At 44.7% G+C, this 20517-nt stretch overlaps 1 protein-coding gene and 1 long non-coding RNA gene across 9 annotated transcripts in view; both read left to right on the top strand.

Annotated features, from left to right (window-relative positions):
• LRRC20 (leucine rich repeat containing 20) overlaps positions 1-20517 on the top strand; it is a 183966-nt gene that overhangs the window by 131472 nt on the left and 31977 nt on the right. The window lies entirely within an intron of this gene.
• Positions 306-9624, top strand: LOC128351815 (uncharacterized). The gene is made up of 2 exons (XR_008320055.1): positions 306-1654; positions 5251-9624. It is a non-coding gene; the product is annotated as an uncharacterized LOC128351815 (long non-coding RNA).

A 20517-nucleotide genomic window follows, 5' to 3' on the forward strand; every position in this document is an offset into this window, starting at 1 on the left:
CTGTTCGCAGAAATTACAGGATGTGAAATTTGATGTACAGCTTATTTTTACTGTTAATTAAAAAGGCATTTCAGACTAAACATTTTAAAAACAACAAATGCACACTTTTTGAGAGAAATTATTTTCTTTATTTGGTCCTTGTAAAGAAAATTGGCACACACAAAGTGAATAAAAACCAAAGTAAGGTATTGAATTGTCTAATGGTGTAGTTATCAGTGCTTTTGGTGAAGGTAAACAATTTCATATATTTATTCATGTTTATTTGTATATTAATTATGGGGTGTGTGTGTGTGGTATCTATAGTGGCACATAATGCACATATGTGCACACTCCCTTGATACTGCCACCCAGAGCAAAACTCATCTCGCTCACTGATGAAAAAAATAGAGGGAACACTGGTGGGCAGCTCTGGAGGGGGAGCCAGGACTAAGCGGATGCCTTAGCAACAACTTGCAAACAATGGGATCAAATGCCTTAGCAACAACTTGCAAACAATGGGATCAAATGGGAGCAATCTCCATTGCTCATCAGCAGAGATACAGTGAAATACGGGAAGCATCAGTTGCTTTATTGTGCTTACTGCAGTAGTGTGTAGATTTGTATCTAACATGGCAGGATCAAAACACAATGCATGTGTGTGCTTGTGCGCACACACAAAAAGTACTGTACACGCCACAAGTAAAGCACAGACCAGCTACAAAAGGCCACTGGATAAGAGAAAGCACTGGCGAGAAGGGGAAAAGAGGAGAATAAGAGAAATGACATGGGGAAGAGAAGGATACATGGGTTGAAAAGGGGTTGGAAGAGGAAAGCGGAGGATGAGGGTGAAGAGAAATAACTTGGGGGAGGAAAAAGGGTGAAAATAAATAACTGGTGGAAGGGAATGGATAAATGTGTGAGGAGAGGGGAAATGAGGTGAAGGCTGTGGTGAATGAAAAGCTGAAAGAAGAAAAGGAAAGGAAAAGAATGTGAGAGGCAAGCAGAGAAGAAGATAAAGGAGGGAGTGGGAGAAAGGAGAGAACACTGAAAGAGGATGAGGGGGGAAATGGAAGAGGAGTGAGAGAGAAATGGTGCAGAGGAATAGAGAATGAGATGAAAAACAGAGAAAGCTGAAGAAAATCTGAGAAACGGTAAGGAAGTGAATGTGAGAGAAAGGAAGAGCAGAAGAAGATAATCAAGAAAAGGAGCTGAAGGGAAATAAGGGGGCAAGAGGAGGCAAATACAAGAAGGGGAAAAAATCAAGGCAGAGGAGGGAAAGGCACCAGGGGCAAAGGTGAGAGAACTGGAGGGGAGGGGAGGCGAGTCATGGGGGAAATGGAGGGAGGGATTGTTGCTCAGGTGGCAGCAGCCGAAAATTAAGCAGGAGCAAGAGCCATCCCATCTCCTCTCTCTTCGTGCAGCCTTTGGAAAGGAAGGTGAAAGATAGCATTTTGCAGTATGCGGAGCAGCAGCATCACCCCAAGCAGCAGCATCTCCCCAAGCAACAGCCCCACTGACTTTGCTCCTTGACCTGCCACTGTCCAGCCAATCTGATCGCTTGAATGAGGTGTGTGCTTGTTTCCCTGGTGGCGACCCCCACTGTTTTCACTGTTCCGAGGTGGGGGCAAGGCTAGGAGAAGGCCCGGGAGATGCAGCCTCTGTCAGCCTGGGCCTGGTGAGTGGGAGAATTGGGGCAGAGAGAAGGGAGGAGAGCTTGTTTTGCGGTAGCATGCATGACATCCCCTTAGCCAAGCAGGTTTTGCCCTGGTTGCATTTGAATGGGAGACCACATGTGAGCACTGTATGACATTCCCCTCAGGGGATGGAACCGCTCTGGGAAGAGCAGAAGGTTTCAAGTTCCCTCTCTGGCTTCTTCAAGACAGGGCTGAGAGAGATTTCTGCTTGCAACCTTGGAAAAGCCACTGCCAGTCTGTGTAGACAATACTGAGCTAGATAGGCCAATGGTCTGACTCAGTATATGGCAGCTTCCTATGATGTTGTTGTTGTTGTTGTTGTTACATTTATATTCTATTTTTCCTCCAAGGAGCCCAGAGCAGCTCCTTGAGAGAGAAGTGACTGGCCCAGAGTCACCCAGCTAGTTTCATAGCTGAATGGGGATTTGAACTCGGGTCTCCCCGGTCCTAGTCCAGCACTCTAACCACTACACCACGCTGGCTCTGCTGAAAGAGAAAAGGCAGCTGGCCTTAATGTTCCTGAAGGCCGGGCTGTGAATGTGGCCTCAGAGACGTGGCCTGCTCCTTCCGTCAGCCTGGGCCTGGCGAGGGGGAGAACTGGGGGGAGGGAAAGTCTGGGCCGTGTGTGTGACCTCGGAGAGACAACCTGCTCCCTTGGTCAGCTGGCGGGCCTTCGGAGCACTGCCTGGACTGAGGAAGCGGGCGGGGGAGAATTTGGCGGGGAGTGGGGGAAAGGCGGGGCGATGTGTGCAGCCTTGGAGATGTGGCTTGCTCCCTCATCAGCCAGTGGGCCCAGGCGGCACTCCTGAGGGAGCAGGCTACTGTGGGGGTGGGGGGTGATGGCCGGGCTGCCTGTGTGTAAGCTGAGGGAGCAGGCCAGTGAGGGGGAGAATTCAGGGCTGGCTAGGAAGTAAGGCAGGCACCATAAACAGGGCATCCTGGCTGTGCACAGGCCGCTCTGCCCACCACCCAGGCCTTTACAATGAGCCCGACTCCTGGAGCAGGCAGCCTGGATTGGGTGGAACAGCATTGGGGGCATTAAAGAAGGGCAATCTGGCTGCCACAACAGCAGCTGTAACTGCAGGGGGATGTGTACCACAAACATATTCACCACCACTGTTCTAATGTGTATTATAAAGTCTCTTTCAAATAACATTCTTCTAAGTATGATTTTTTAAAAAGTAGAATAGTAAAAAAAAATAGATTGTTTGATCAAGCTGTTGCTGAAAGCACTGATTGATCAAAATGGCAATTCCTTCTCTTGCCTCAAACTTGAAGACTCTCCCTGGCTTCCACTCTGGCCACTGTGATTGGTTGCCAGTGCTGTCAGTCAAAATGATGAATTCTGCTAGGCTGGCAGGTCGTTGCCAGCTGACCTTTTAAAAATAAAGGCAAGCCTTCCCATTAGCGGGTGCTTCATTAATATGTAAATCATGATTGACAGGTGCTCAGTTTGTTCAACAGAGCCTAGTACTGTCGCCCACTCTATGTAAACATTGCAGTTTGGCTAGGCAAGCTGCAGAGAAGGACAGGAGGGCAGCAATCACAAAGTAAGTTAAATTGGCGGGGGGCTGACTTTGGGGGTGTCTGGCCACTTTGCCCTAAGGGATGAGCCTTCCCTGACATAGTTAACATTTAAATAAAGTAATAGCTCAAATAAGACACAAAGCAGAGACTTAAATTGATTCATACCAGTGGGTGCAACCAAGACAAAACCTGGCTGTACAGAAGTCCAGTTGAAAGCATGTGAATATCTTCTGTAGTTAAAACAAAATTCACACAACATACCATAAGAAAACATAGCCAGATATTAAAACCTAATTTGCATATATCACAATAATTTTGAAACCTTAAAAAGGTAGGTTTGAAAGTATAGGTTTGAATTAGGTTTCATATTTATTTGATTTTTTTACCAACAGAAGATTGCAAGCCTTCTTTTGATATTTTGAGCTGGGAAGCTTGTCGAGGCAGCAGCCAACATCCCAACATTGCTTGCGCAATGAACAATGTGTAGGGGTTGGCAATTTATAGCAGCTGAGGAAGGTGGGAGTTCAGCAACAGTTGGAGTGCCAAGGTTGCCTACCCCTGCACTAAGCAGATCGCAGAGTTGTACTAAATCACAGGGATTCTTGGAGTTGCACTATTGTGCAAAAGTCCACAGGCTGTGCACCTTATTTCACAAGCTAGTGCAACATTAATCTGGATGCTTTCTCCAGCCTTAGCCACAACTAACTAGCACTGCAGTCTTGTGCTAGCACAACATCTTTGAGCAAATGCAGCGTTCGGATGTCAGCCACAGTATATTTATACCACCAAGAAAGACCTATTGTAGTTTGAAACACATTTGGCAGGACTTCTAATCCTTCATTTTCAATCCTCCTTGTTTTTGAAGATTTTGCTATTTTGCACATTTTTTTTGGTAAGCCATTGTCTGCATATGTATTTATGTTCAAGTTCCTAAATTGTGACACATGTTATATTAGATATAATATTAGTATGTTAACATGCAGCTTTTACATTAGCAATAAATGGTATACTCTGTCAGTTATTACTTTGGTGCTATGTTTTTGTCTGGATCTTGTTTACTAAACTTAGTATTTAAGGTGCTACGAGACTCTTAGAAATGGAATAGTTACTTGCAAGATCTGAACCAGCCTCTCTCTCTCATTTTCTGCCAGCCATTCTCAAAACCTTAAAAATAATGGTTGACATGTTATGCACCTTACAAGGGTGAAGCAAGAGCATTTTGCCCTTGCAAGGAGTGGTAAACTAGCTGTCCTGAAGGCTTGTCTCACAGGGCAGTATGCAGGGAAGGGGATGCGGCAGCAGGCATGATTTTTACTTCTCTTCCGTACTGCAAAAGGGGAGGGGAATGCAGATATTGTCTGCATCTCCCTCCCCGCTCAGCTCACTGTCCTGCCAGACAAGCCTGCAGGACATTTTACAAGTGCAGAACTGAGTGAGTGGATAATGAAGAGAAGTGGAATGGCTTGCTTTAGAAATTCATAGTAATTAAACATAGATAAAAGAGAAAGGGAATGATTAATAATACAAAACTGATTCTGACTTGCAGGATTTCTGCCTCTCCTACCAATGCGCACACACACACAGAGTGCACAGTGTTTTCAGACATTTAGCACAATATAGTAAATCATGATTTTTATGTATTACCAACACATTCTTTCATGTGGTGTAGTGGTTAGAGTGCTGGACTAGGACTGGGGAGACCCGAGTTCAAATCCCCATTCAGCCATGATACTAGCTGGGTGACTCTGGGCCAGTCACTTCTATCTCAGCCTAACCTACTTCACAGGGTTCGTTGTGAAAGAGAAACTCAAGTATGTAGTACACCACTCTGGGCTCCTTGGAGGAAGAGCGGGATATAAATGTAAAAGTAATAATATTAACAACAGAAAGGAGCTAAAGCAATAGACATTTAGAGCCATTTATGACTACAGCTCAGAGAGCAGCTCTTTTAATTTGCCATTTGCTTGTAAACATTTTATTTGAAATCTAATTATTTTAATTTAAGGTATTAAGAATTAACCTACCAAAAGTGTCCTTTTTCATTTCCCAGTTACTGCTCTGAAAACATTGATGAACAATGGTGCTAGAATTCCAGGATGATCAGTGTCTGAGTCACCACCTATTAACCCTTCTGTGCCAGAGGAATTTGCTTCGTGCCTTTTGTGTTTCCTGCCTTTTGTGCTTTGTGACTTTTCAAGTCTCATCCTACTAGAGTTAATTATCTAACATGGTGTTCCATAAATTGATCTGCCAAGAGCAGTAACACCTAAAAATAGCATACCAGTGATATCAGAAAGGAGATGAATAACCAGAGATGTGTCAATGATGATATCCCTCTGAGAGACCAACCAATATTCTGTATATTAAAAATACAATAGCAGGAAATTTCCTGTGGTTGGTGACAGGACTTCTCTGCTCTTATTAGGAAACCTGGATGTTCAGCATCTCTCTGAATTAGTTAAAGGATTTTTTGCTTTTTTAAAAGTTCATGCTCTTATTGTAAAGAGTATTAGGGATATAAATCATATTTTATTTATTAAACGTTTGATATTATTTAAAGGTTTAGCCAATAGGAGGTCTCATGGGGGAATCAGTTCCTACAAGAGCAGAGGAGATGCTGGCAGAGACGCTGGGCTACTGCCTGTTCTCTGCAGCAATTGGACATGTTGGCAGCCATCAGATACTTGGCTGCTTCTTGGCAGGCATCTCCCTGGTCTCTTCTTTTGTTCCCTCACCTTCTCGTCTAAATCCTATTTAAGTGTTTAGTGCATTTCCTTACCATTAAGACTGTCTTCCATTCCTAAAGGATATTCAGTGTGTAATGTTATTGAAGGTGATTTAAAAACAAAAACAAATAATCACTAAGAGACCTGGTTTTAGCACTGACCTCTTATATTCTGGATGCAGGCCTGTCCTTGGGGCGGGGCGACCGGTGCGATTGCCCCAGGCCGCCTGGACAGGCCCTGCCCCACGGCGCACACCAGTGGCTGAGTGAGCGGAAAGCAGCCTGCCTCTCCGCTCGCTTGGCAGCCTCATGTCATGCCTCTTGCCTCAGCTCCTGGCTGGCGCGGCAACCACGGCACTGGCATGGGTGTGTGTGCTCTGAGTCCTCTGTGACGGACGGGCCTGACCAGGCTTTCTGGGTGAATCCCTACTACCCCAACGACATGGAGCGTGAGAGGCTTCCCCGCCTGACTGGGATCCCGGAGGGTATGCTGGGGATGCGTGGCAAATAAGGGTCTCATTTCTCCTCCTCCTCCCCCCCCCCCCCCCGCATCTCCCTATGCAAGCGGCAATTGCTCCTCCTGAAAAGCGGCCTCTAAATCTCTTTGAGTGTCTCTTGAGCCACATTCGGAAAGGGGCAAGTGGGAGTGCTAAATCTGAGTAGCAGTAGCAGGATGAAATAACACGATTGTGCAGGAAATCATGCCCCACCCCACCCCTGCGGGCTCAGCTGCTATTTCCCACGGGGGGGGCACCTCGATCTGAAGCATGCTGTTTACTCACAAGTAATTTCAGTTGGATGAGAACTGCTCCCAAGAAGCGGGCATATGCTAGAAAGCTCAACAAAGTATGTGCCAATTGCATCACTGCTCTGCCTGAGCTGCCTCCTGCCCTTCCTCTTAGCCTGCGCACAGAGTCCGTGCCTGGAGGCATATCATCTCTGACGCAGAGTCCTGCGTGCCAGCAGGCAGGTGAGAAGGAGTGCTGTGCTGGAGAGGCTTGAAGCTGGCTGGACTGGAGCTGCTGCCTGTTATGCAGGCTGGCTGCACAGGCAGCAGGCAGAGGCTCCTCTCCCTCCACCACACAGAAGCAGCAGCCTCAAGAGAGATGAGAGAGACCAGCAACTGAGCCCAAGCCAGTAAAATCATTGAGTCTCTACTCTGTTAGTCTCTCCTCTCCTGTCTTTTTTATGCTGTGTTGGTGGCTGTATGGGCTGGTCTGGGGACCAGGGATCTTGGAGTTTAGAATGTCAGAATGTTTCTGCTAGTGTGTATCTGCTCAAGGAGACTTGTACATTTGTACATTCATGCAAATTCAGTTGCTTAAATACTGGATCCTTTAGAGACGGGGGTGGGGGGAATGGGCAGAGTGGGGAAAGAAACATGTGGGATGGGAATATGTTAAGATGCATGTTGAAATGTTTCTGTTAATGCATATTTGCATAAATATACTTGTTTTTATATTCTTACATTCTTGTGAGTTCAGTTGCTGTTTGTGCCCCCAAGAATCTTCCTTCACAGTGGTTTTTAAAAAAAAAAAACTTGCAAAAGGAGGGAACTAGCCAAGGCACAGTCTGTACAAAAAGCTGTTTGTGTTTTTTAGTCCCAAACAGTCACAAAAAGCATTTTATAAATGCTTTTATTAGTACTATAAGTAAAAACAGAAAAGTTACATCTCTGAGAGTCCAACAGAACCATACATGCTTACATACAAGATCTTATCCATAAAAAAACCATAAGAAGAATACAATAATATTAATTGTGTCTAAAAGATCTAAGACTAGGCATCAATAGCCATCAATAAAGAATCTTTAACCCCTCAAGGAAGAAACCCCCCCCTCCAACCTCATTGGTCATCAAGCAGTCTAAAGAGGAGAGAACCAACCCAGCCATGACATACAAAATATAAGCAATGCAAATAATTCAAGCACAGAACCAGACAGCCTCAGTGTTCTGCAGTATGGGCTCCCCCTCTGCCCCAAACCCACAAGCTCAAAAGTGTTGTTAAATATTAATGATTAGTTTCTGTATTCTATAGGAGAGAATATGAACTTCCTCGCTCCAGTTTTGTCCTTCATCTGATTTAAAACCTGTATAAATAAAAATTAGAAAGCCTAAAATTTATTCAAAAGCTTTCATTTAATGAATTTAATGAATTTTATAATGTATATGTTTAATAAAATGTTTTATTATGTATTATTTCCCAAAACTAAATAAAAAGGTTTCTAAAAAGTCATAGATCTTCTAATCTTTTCTGTCCCAACTTCACCAAAAAGGAAATTAAAACGTTCCATACAAAATAACAAACGGTATATGCAGTCATTTAATAGTCTTATATCTTATATATTAAGCTGAAGGACAGATAGAATCTAAGATGATCGAAAAGCATACATGAATTTAGAAAAAAACAAAAGTGAGTTCAGTAAATTTTAAAATCCTTGTTCTATTAAGACAAGGGTGTTACAAACTTAAGACCAGAACCTCTTCAGCAGGCTTCGCTAGCAAAATGCTATACAATTCAGTTACACCTATCTTCCCACTTGAATTTCAATGCTGTAAATAACAGATGAAGGAATCTAAACAAAATTCATGAATTCAATCCTGCTAATAAGAACTCTAAAATAGATACGTAATTTTAAATGTATCTCAAATATGTGTCTCAGATATGTCTTAAATATATAATTTTAAATATGCCTTAATGCAGTTTATAATACCAATAAAATAAAGTGGGAGGATCCCTCAGGCGGAGCATAGGCTGGTTATGCATGATTCTGTGCCTGAACCATACCGTAGTAGATCACATCAATCACTTCATACTGGCTCTCTTCTCCAAACACAATTCAGCACAGCTACCCCCTAAAAAATCCATGAGAGGTTCAAAAGACAGCAATACAGAAAATCATATAAGTACCTATAGCCCCCAGAGGCACAGCTAACGTGGCTCTTCGTAGAGAGGTTGGGGTTACCACCTTGAAAATGAAAATCTGGTTTTGTATAATCAGATTCTGGCTGCATTTGGCTTTCTTCCCAGTCAGTTTAGTGTCTTAGTGTTAGTGTTAACTGACAGCTTTACATCTAAATGGGAAATAGCTCTGAAAACAAAATTGCATCAACTGGGCATGTCCCAAGAAAACCTCTTAGGGAGGGGTTTAGATCAGATGATATGTTTTGTTAGGCAACTACTATTGGACATAGATCTGCAGGAGGCGTGTGCTCGACTACCAAGGGGAATCTATATAGGCTCTCAAAGCTTCTGCCACAAACTGGCTGATTATTTAGATCATATGTTTTTACCTAAGTTTAGGAGAGCATTGACCCGTGCTCATTTGAATGCCCTTCCCTCTGCACTCCTAGACGGGAAATATAAATGAGTTCCATACGCATTGTGTCATTGCCCTTGTGGCTCAGGGGATATAGAGTCAATTATTCGTGTTATTCTGTATTGTCAGTTTTATAGGGATGCTCGTATTAAGTTTATTGCTCCTCTCCTAAGGAATCATCCTGGCCATACGGATCAATTTTACTTGGATTTTTTGCTGTCAAATTTTAAATCTGTTATTTCTATAAATGTGGCCAAGTTTTGTTTTGTTGCATCCAAACTTTGTAGAGCTTGTATTAGCAGTTCGAATATTTTGTAAATTATAAATGTATTATTTTAAATGTTAAGCTGGTCTAAGGGCTGTAATAAATTTACTTCCTTACTTACTGTTAGTGTCTATAAGCTCAACTATAAATCTAATTGTCAGAGAAGAAATAGAATTTCTTCTCACAGGACACCCCCCCCCCGAGTTTAATTAGTTATTAGGCAACTAAATATTCAAACGATTCAAAACAGATTGATCAATGGAGAAGAAAATAAAAATAATTTAAAAAATACTAGTTCTGCCGCAACAGAAATAGTATATGTATTGTAAATACAAGACCACATATTCACCAATACATGATCAAAATTCCCATCTCATCCCGTACAGGTGTACAAAACGTCATAATAAAGTAGTTGACAAAAATCAGCTAAACCTTTAATAGTCGTCGTCCTCATATAATAAACAAACAAACACACCACATATCCACCAATACATGATCAAAATTCACATCTCATCCCGTACAGGTATACAAAACATCATAATAAAGTAGTTGACAAAAATCAGCTAAACCTTTAATAGTCATCATCCTCTTATAATAAACAAACAAACACACCGGAGAGATAAATGGAAAAAGATTCTTTCATGAAAAGGAAGACTAAATTCAGCCAAAACGGATCTTTATAACCTACAGCTGGGAGTTCCTCATGTCCTTTAATGAGGGAGGGAGGACTGCATTAATCCTGCCTCCATGCAAAAGTGTGGAGCGCCTTGTTCAAAATTATACCTGACCTTTCAATAAAAGCACAGTCATGTTGGGACTCTAAGTGTCTTCTTTCGAAATAAGATTTTTATTGCAAGAGAATTTTTTTCAGTGCATTTTACATATGATGTATATTAGATCAAAATGTCGAGGCCCTGCACATGCTGATTTGCCCTTAGTCCTGCACCCCTTTAGGGATGGCCCTGTCTGGATGTATACAAGGTTGGTTCCCACATGGCCAAAGTATATACATGCTACACATGATGAAGCATGAGGACCTGCCTTGAGCTCATGCACTCCCGCACCCCCTTGCACTCCAAGCTTTTTAGTGTAATCTTAAGACATGGTTTGTTGGTGCCATCAGATTTCATCATTCATGAATGTCTCTATTCAAATACTAGTACAGAAGAATCTCAGTATTCATTGGGGTTCCACTCTATGCTACTAACATGGATATGGAAACTGTGAATACTGAGTCATGGAAATACGGGGGTTAGGTTCCTGGAGGTTGGAAAAATGTCTGGAAAATGGAGTAAAAGGCCCTAGAAATGTGGGGGGAAGTGGTCTACCATGCTCCATGGTTCCCCAGCAGTCCAGCAGTGCCCCCCAAGAGTTAAAAAATGTCTGGAAATTATGGCTTTTCTCCTTTGTTGCGCAAAATGAGCCATAAAATGGCTCCTGATCTCAAAATGTCAGTCAGAAATGACCTCTGAGGTCATTTCTGGCTACCCACATATACACGGATTTAACCCTTTTTAAACCTCCCCCTCCACGTATACCGACATCGGATGTCCATTACTCGATTACAGATATGTGAGACCACAGATAGTGTGTCCGAGATAAACGAGGCTCCCCAGTATCTGACATATGGAATGGCTATTGCAGCACACGTGTGCACATATAGATTTTAATGCAGGATTGAGGGTTGATTTAAATTTAAATTAAACTTATATTAAAATGTATATCTCTCCTGCAAGCATTTGTGGCAGTTAATAAGACAAAAACAACAATCAAATAAAATAACTAATAATTAATCAGAACTAATTACAGATCAGAGAAAACTGTAACTGTACTGGCAACAGCAACTGTAAAAAAAATTGGCTGGAAGCAAAAACTGCTCTGAACAGATATGTCTTCAAGAGGCAATAAAAGCACTCTAAAGTGGGGGCTAGGCAGATCAATATTTGGGGCACTGTCTCGGAAAAGGCCCTCATTCATACTTGCCAGTTGCACTTCAGAGGATGGTGAGACATACTGGAGATTAGTGTTCCCTCTAATATTTTTAAACTGTGAACAGAATGAGTTTTGTACTGAGCATCAGTATCAAGGCAGGATGCACAAATGTGCATTTTTATGTGCCACTATAGATAATGAATCACTTGCGCTCACACAAACATTCCACAAACATGGAAGGAAAGAAGTTTGTATTACAATTCTATTACATTTATAAAATTGGATTTTTAGTTTCTTTCACTTCACATTTAAGTATTATAAAAACAAGGCAGAATCTAAAACAAGGCAGAAGCAAAGCTGAAAGATTTAACCCTAAAAAGGAGCATATACATAGCAAAGAATGATTTGTTTTTGGAAAGGGGTTCGATTCCTACTTGGAATTTCTTCAGTGACACACACAACTTTACAACATTTGTATGATAGGTGGTGCTCCTTCCAGACAGTATTTACTTCATCAAAGTAAGTAAATATCTATAGGAACTCTAAAAGAAGCTCAAAATATAAGTTCCAATATTTAATATTTTTGATCGTTGATACTTATTTTGATGAAGTAAATACTGTCTGGAAGAAGCACCACCTAGCATACAAAAAATAAACTCTATGTCAACTTCCTCATCCTGTTACCTCTTTAGCTAAAATTACACCTCTTATATTTTCGTGACCCTTTGACATTGGTGGCAATATTTAAACAATTTAAATATGGCAGCAATGTTGAAACAATATATTGTGCAATTGTACAGTTTCTATTGAAATGGGTCTTCATCTTCTTTGTTGCTATGAGCCCTGAAGGTTAGAAGTGGCCTGTAAAATAATTTAAAATAGGGGGGGGGGGACTCCCTGATGTCTTAGTTGTGTTTATCTAACTTTGAATTCATCCTTGCCTTCTTGAAGATGGATAAACATTTGATAAAGTAAATGGACACAAGTAAAACCAGAACATTTAAAACTAGGCAATCATTAGGCAACCATCGATTGATTGATTAAGTGATGTCAAGTCGGTGTCGACTCTTAGCGACCATATAGATAGATGCTCTCCAGGATGATCTGTCTTCAACTTGGCCTTTAAGGTCTCTCAGTGGTGCATTCATTTTTCTCTTAATCGAGTCCATCCTCCTTGCTGCTGGTCATCCTTCTCTTTCCTTCAGCTTTCCCCAGCATTTTGGACTTCTCAAGGGAGCTGGCAATCATTAATGTCACATTGATAATATGTACAATGCATAAGTGATAATAAACATGCTGGAAAATTTTGATGATATGCAGTCCAGTGCAGTTTAGTAAGAACGTCTGGCTTGAATAACTCAGAGGGGGAAAGGAAGCGAGGAAGGAAGGAGGCAGGCAGCAACAGAAATTTAAAGACAGGTAAACATTTGATAAAACTAATGGAAACAAGTAAAAACAGCACATTTAAAACTAGGCAACAATTAATGTTACCTTGATAATATAAACAATGCATTATTGTTAAACATACTGGAAAATGATGATGACACCTTATCCACTTGCAACCTTGTGCAATTTGGTAGGGGGAGCTGGCTGGAAAATATCAGCCAGCTCCTCAAGAGGGGAGAAGGAAGGGAAAGGCTGGGTTCCAGTAGGTCAACCCTGGCAAGAATGGACACTCTGGCCACTCCTGCTAGAAGGTTACCCAGAGAAGCCAAGCTTAGCTTTTACTGCCTGTGTGGGTTTGAAGAACCATGATGAGGCTGCCAACCAAGACTCCTGCTGCAGTCAGCAGGAGAGTCGGGGAAGAGCCAACAACGGTGGGGAAAGGTGGCAGTGCAGGGAGAAAAAGTACTTTGAGGATGTGCTGGAGAGCTGATTCCTTGGGTGTGGGGTGCAGGGGGGGGGGGGAGGAAGGGAACACTTCTAACTGGTTCATGGGGAACTGAAAGATTTCCCCCTCTTTCTTTTGCTGGGGGGCGTGTTATTTGCTTCCTTGGTTTGCTGTGGGGAAACAGAGAGGGAGGAAAAGGAATTGTGTGGGGGTAGGGGGAGATAGAGGGAAGGACTAGAAGCAGCCTAATTGCTACGGCCCCACCAACGGTGGGTGATTGACAGGTGGTGCCTCTTCGGGCCAGGTGCTGCTAATTGCAGGTGTTTGGAGGTGGAGGAAGAGGAAGGAGAAGCCACCGCAGCTCCATGTGTTGGCGAAACAAATCCCTCCAGGAGCACAGCTATTACCTCGAGAGCCGCTTTTCCAAGCCCCCATCTCTCCCCCCACTACAAATTGTGCCATTAACTAGCCCCTCCAGCGCTGCTTCCTCCTCCTTCCTAAGTTTAAGTACTTTTTCCAAGGCATGGGGAGGGCATCCTTACGTGATGGGTTGTCATCCTTTTCATGCTATGAGACAGGGCAAATCAGATTTAATCTCTGCATATACTGTGCTGCCCAGCCACGCCTTACCCAGTTCCGGTCCGGTCTTGCTTCGCAGATGGTCCACAAGCTGCCCAGTCTTTTGATTGCTGACAGGCTTGTTTTCTTCTTTCCTCTCTCTTCTTTCTCTGTGTGCGAGGGTGGGAAGGGAGTCATGTTAGTTTCCCAGTTTGTTTTCCCTTGGTTTTCCTTCGTGTTTTACAAACAAACCAACAACAAACAAAAACCACTTGTGTGTCTTTCCCCTACTATTTTCTGAGTCCTTGCTCCGTGATGGAGCTTTCTTAGTGTGGGGACATGTTAAAAGGGGGCCACTTTCAGAGGGGCCGCTCTTGGAGGCTGCTCCGGCTCCCACCTCGACTTCCCAAGAGACTGCGGTCACGTCCTAAGAGGGGAATGTGCCATTATGCTCTGAGACAGCTTCACGCCTAGAGCTTGTGCCGCCGCTGCAAAAAGCGGCAAAGAAGTCAAAGCATATTAAGGAGAAGGAGGGCAGCCCTATGGCGGCTGGGGTGGCTGTTAGATGGGGTCTGTGGCTACGACATTGGAAGGTAGACTCTAAATCTAAAGGTTGCCTTGGCTGGTACTCCCTTCTTAGGGGGGAAGCTGCTTGGGGAGTCCTTGGACCCGGTACTTGTTGAAACCCGTAACAAGAAGAAGGCTATGCCTACGGGACGAAGGGAATTTTGCAAGGGGTTTCAGGGCAACTCCTCATTCCAGAATTCCTTTCGTTCCTACAGGGCTTCACCCCATGGGAGATACGCCAGTTTCAGGGAGTTCAACAGGGACAGAGACAACCGAGGCTTTGCCTTCAGAGGTTCCTGGAGACCTTCCTGGTCCAGCAAGAACAAGGGAGTGAATAGAAACTGTCCAGGGTCCTTTGGTACAGCTGCTGAGACGAGACATTGTAAGCAATGACTCTGTCCAGGTTGGGGACGGTTATTAAAATTTGCAGGAACCTGGGTGCGTCACACCACGGATCAATGGGTGATTCATACAGGCACTCAGGGCTATTCCATAGATTTCCTTTCCTTTCCTCCCAATTTTATTTTCGTGACTCCTGTGCCCAAACAGAGTGCAAAAAGGCTGATGATGGATCAGGCCATTCTTCATTTATTGGAGATTTGGGCCATAGAACCAGTTCCATCGATAGAATCATGGCTAGGCGTGTTTTCCTAGCTCTTCTTGGTTCCCAAGAAGGATGGCTCCTGGCGTGCAATCCTTGACTTGAAGTGCCTGAACTGCTTTGTGCAAAAGCAAACCTTCCGAATGGAGTCTCTAAAGTCCATCAAAAGGTCGGTCCATCCAGGATATTGGCTTTCTTCTATAGACTTATCCAAGGCCTATCTTCATGTTCCTATTCATCTGAGGTCTCATCAGTTCCTGAGGTTTGCCTACAATCAACAGCAGTTTCAGTACTGGGCTCTTCCCTTCGGGCTCTCGTCAGCACCACGGGTGTTTACAAAGCTGATAGCCGTCATTGTGCACGTCTGCCAGCAGGGAATTCACGCCTATTCGTATTTGGACGACGTTTTAGTCAGGTCCGTTTCTCAGCATCAAGCAGTCCTCGATGTTACCAGGACGGTTCGGATCTTCGAGGAGAATGGATTAGTGATCAACCATGTGAAGAGCCACCTCCAGCCCTCCCAGATCTTACAACATCTGGGTGTCCTGTTCAGTACGGAATCTGCCATTGTGTCTCTACCGTTGGATTGCCAGACCAAGCTCAGGAAGGCAGTTTCTCCACAGATGTTCGAGAGGAAAGGAGACCTCATGGTCCTTGCCCAGATTATGGGCCAGATGTTTGCCTGCCTGGACTGTGTCCCATGGGCAAAGTGGCACTCGAGGCCACTTCAGTGGTTCCTCCTTTCCTTCCAACTTGCCATCATGGAAAGGGAGCATGTGCGAATGTCTCTCCCATGCCAAGTAAAAAAGTCATCTCTATGGTGGCTCTCACCGGCCTTGTGACAGGGTGTTCCCCTCAATGTTCCTCAAAGAATGGTGTTATGACAGATGCCAGTTTGTCCGGTTGGGGAACACATTGCCTTGGGCATCATGCCCAGGGACAGTGGCGACAAGAAAACCAGAGTCACAATATCAACTGGCTGGAGTTGAAGGCCATTTGCCTGTCTCTGTTGCATTTTCAAGATCTTGTTCATGGTTGTCACATTTTGATCAGAACAGACAATGTGACGGCCAAAGCTCATGTGAACCATCAAGGGGGCACACGATCCAGGACGTTGATGCGCGAAATGGATCGCCTTATGGCATGGGCGGAGATTAATCTTCAGTTCATCTTAGCAGAACACCTGAGCGGTCAAGAGAACCTCCAAGCAGATTGGTTGAGCGGTCAACAGATAGACCTGGCAGAGTGGTCTCTACTTCCGCTGGTTTTAGACCAGATTGTGAGCAAGTTGGTCTCCCACAACTGGATCTCTTTGCGACTGCACGCAATACCAAACTACCGAGGTTTTTTGCCAGGCATCTCTGCAGTCAGGCGGAACTGATAGATGCTCTGGTGTCTCCTTGGCCTCCAGGTTTGCTGAACGCATTTCCTCCAATGCTGATCCTGGGTCTAGTTGTGCGAAAGATTGTAGTGGAAAGGGTAGAAGTTGCTCTAATTGCTCCATATTGGCCATGCAGACCTTGGTTCTCGGATCTGGTGGCCATGTCAGTTCAACTGCCGTGGGCCCTTCTTCTCAGGAGGGATCTACTGTCGCAAGGGCCTCTTCTGTACCCAGACTTGCCCTGGTTGTGGCTTCACCCCTGGAGGTTGAGCGTGAGTTCTTAAGGGAAAGAGGCTACTCTTCTTGGGTACAAGACACTATCCTGGCATCCAGATGGGCTTCTACTTCCCGCATATATCATTTCACCTGGTTGGCTTTCTGCTCGTGGGCAGCCTCGAGCAGAGTGGTTCTGACTGCAGCCGGAGTGGCAGATATTTTGGCCTTTCTACAAAAGGGGCTGGAGAAAGGTCTTCAAATACATTAAAGCATCAAGTCTCGGCTCGGTCTTCTGTTCTGGACTTGAGGGAGTCTGGTTCTCGTTTGTTACACTCCCACGTTTCTCGTTTCTTAAAGGGTGCGAGTAATCTAGCTCCTCCACCTGTTCATCGGTTCCCTACTTTGGATTTGAACAAGGTTTTGAATGTCCTGACTAAGGCTCCCTTTGAGCCCTTGCGTACTGTTTCATTGTGTTTGCTGTCCTTCAAGGTTTTGTTTTTAGTGGCAATTACATCTTCCAGAAGGGTTTCAGAGTTGGGAGTCCTCTTTGTGCGGGATGAATTGTGTATTTTCCAGAAAGAAGCTGTTGTCTTAAAATTGGGACCTACCTTCTGCCAAAGGTTAATTCTATTTTCCGTAGGAGTCAGGAAGTGGTCTTACCTTCCTTTTGTCCTAAGCCCACACATCCCAAAGAGCGCGTGTGGCACAAGTTAGACGTTAGAAGAGCCTTGAAAATTTATATTGAGCGAACCAGTTCCTTTCGAAAAAACATTTTCTCTTTTTGTTTCTTTCCAGCCATGTTCTCTGGGTTACAAAGCCACCAGATTATCCTTGGGATGCTGGATTAGGTCGGCTATAGTTCTGGCCTATGAGTCACTGCTTTTGCCTGTTCCAAAAGGTATCACAGCACATTCTACTAGGAGTGCTGCCGCTTCAGCTGCCTTTTCTGTGAGAGTTCCCTTGGAGGAAATCTGTAAAGCGGCCACTTGGAGTTCTGTTTCTCCCTTCGTGAAAAGTTATAAAATGCCGTCCTTCTATGAGTCACAGGCTGAGGTTGGGCGGGCAATTCTTTAACAAGTGGTATAAGCATCCGCTTCCCACCCAGATGATCTTAGCTTGGGTACATCCCGTCACGTGAGGATGCCCTCACCATGCCTCGGAAAAAAGAAACATTGGTAGACTTACCGTGAACTGTTCTTTTTCAAGGTATGGGGAGGGCATCCGGACCCTCCTGCGGATGTGGCAACAGGGAGTATATCGGTGAGATGCTTGGGAGGTGGGGCGACTCCCAGGGTTCCTAGATTTGGTATCCCTTACTTCTTTTCTGTTATCTTCTCTAAATTTGCTCCTGGTATTTACCTGTCATCTGAGTTTCATGCCTAGTTGTGTTTGTGATTCAGAATGGGCTACAAGATACTTGCTTACAGTCCCAGAACTGGGTAAGGCATGGCTGGGCAGCAGAGTATATGCAGAGATTAAATCTGATTGGCCCTGTCTCGAAGGATGAGAAGGAAGACAACCCATCACATGAGGATGCACTCCCCATACCTCGAAAAAGAACAGTTCATGGCAAGTCTACCAATGTTTCTTTTTCTCTCCACACTGCTGCCTTTCCCCACTGTGTTGTTGGCTCCACTCTCCCACTCTGACTGCAGCAGGAGCCTATTGCAAATAGCTATGGGCACACATGCACCCTGATGCCATATCAAGATGCAGGTGTGCCTCCTGCTATTTTCAGTAGGGCTCTTGCTCCAGCCAGAGTGGGGGAAATGGTTCTTTCACTTACAGGATGGAGCTGATTTTCCCAGTCTTGCTGTGGCAAGAGCCCACACAGTGGCAGAGAACAGGCGACGGGAAAGGCAGCAGTGGGTGGTGGTGGTGGGAGCAGTAGCCATAGAAAGGGGGGAAGTCAGAAGTGGTGGGGGGACCAGAGAGCAGAAGCCGGCAGCAGCAGTGGGCAGGCTCATATGGGGGAAAGAGCCCTTTATTAAAATACATGAAGCCTATTCTCACAAGCAACCCAATCCAGGCTAGGGCAGCCCAGCCTAGATTAGGCTGCTCATGTGTAGTGCTGGAATCTGTGCAGATCCTGGTGCTAGCCACCTGCCTAAACCTACTTTTAACCCTGGCCTTTAGCTGGGGTTAAGGGTACGAGTACGCCCTTAACTCCAGCACCAGGGTAGTGTGAGTGCTAGGGCTGTGTGAAAATCTTGGAGGATTTTCTCAATGCGCCATGTTCACTGTGAGGTGCATTGTGGAATATCCGTAGGCCTCCAGCATCCTGGCCTCCAGAGATCTGTGCTGCCTGGAGCAGCTCGGATCACCTTGGAGCTTAAGACGAGCTCCCAGCAGCATTCTGTTGATCGTCTAGGGGAGAGGTAAGTTGGCAAAGCCTTCCCCCGCCCACCCGGTTGTGTGAATAGCTTCTTGGTCTTGTCTACCCAACAGGGCTGTCCTTTGGGTGGGGAGACCAGGGCAATCGTCCCCAGCCCTACGCTCCTGAAGGCCTTGCACCTGCCTTCCTGCCCTACAGCTGGTGCAGGCTCTGAGATGCCTCCTCTGCTGCCCACGTGTCAGCAGCATGGGGCTGGCCAGGATCAGGAGGCTTGCCTGCCATCAAAAGGCTCCCTGCACATTGGGTCAGGCTGCTGGCTACAGATCCGCACACCTATCAGCTGGTGGGTGGGGTTTCCAGAGGCCTCTACTGGATTCCCTCCTGTGTGGGCTGGCAGGCTGCCTGCAGGCAGTAGAGAAGAGAGGAGGCAGAGTGGCCAGCACTGGATACCTACCGGAGCTGTGCACATCCTCTGCTGTGCCCTGTCACAGTGTGCTGAGCCTCCTCCTCAGAGCCAGCAATGGAAGATATGGCATTTCCCCTTTTGTGGCTATTTATTCCCCCTTGTATATTTATGGAGTGGCTTGCTATAGGGCTTTGATACTGGGCACAGATGTAGGGCAGGGTAGGATGGTTCTGTGTATTTAATTTGAAGTGGATTGGACAATCTATTGGTTTTTAAATTATCTTTTTAGTTTTTAAAATAAACCCATCAAAAAGTCCTATCAGTGATTTGTTTCATAGCAGAAAATTATAAAAATGTCTGGAACTGAAGCTCTCCCCCTACCAGCATCATGCCACCCCCATGTGGAGGAATCTGCCCTTTGCCTTCACCCCTGCTAACTTGGCAAAAAGGCACCTTTTAACGTGGTGCTTCCCTTTATTTAGCAGGGGGAGAGTAACTGGCCCTATCCACTCCCAGCACAGTACCTCCAGTGACTGTTGCTGCTGTCTATCTTATGTTTCATTTAAGATTGTGAACCCTTTGAGGACAGGGATCCATCTTATTTATTTATTATTTCTTTGTGTAAACCACCCTGAGCCATTTCTGGAAGGGCGGTATAGAAATTGAATTAATAATAATAATAATCCCAGTGGTAATTGGTGCCCTGGGTGCAGTTCCAAAAGACCTTGAAGAGCACCTCAACACCATAGGGGCCACAGAAATCACCATCAGCCAATTACAAAAAGCAGCTTTACTGGGAACAGCCTATATTCTGCGACGATATCTATAACAATTGACAATAAAATTCAGCCATCCCATGTCCTTGGGAAGGACTCGATGTCTGGATAAAACAAACCAGTCAATCACACCTGTCTGACTGTGTAAACAAGAAATAATAATGGTAAAGCACCCCCCCTTTTTTGCCCCACCCTTTAGATCGCTTGGAATGGCTTGGCATAGGGTCTTGATATCGAGCACAGATGTAGTGGGGAGGGCAGGAGAACACTGTATATTTAATATAAAGCGGATTGGTCAATCTCTTGATTTTAAATAATTTTTCCTCAAACTGGCCCATAAACATCTTGCCATTTTGCAGTATGCCAATGATATGGTCCTTATGTCCCTGACACCGGTAGGATTGAG

Source organism: Hemicordylus capensis, chromosome 3, assembly GCF_027244095.1.
Source record: "Hemicordylus capensis ecotype Gifberg chromosome 3, rHemCap1.1.pri, whole genome shotgun sequence".
In the NCBI taxonomy this organism is placed as follows: Eukaryota; Metazoa; Chordata; class Lepidosauria; order Squamata; family Cordylidae; genus Hemicordylus; species Hemicordylus capensis.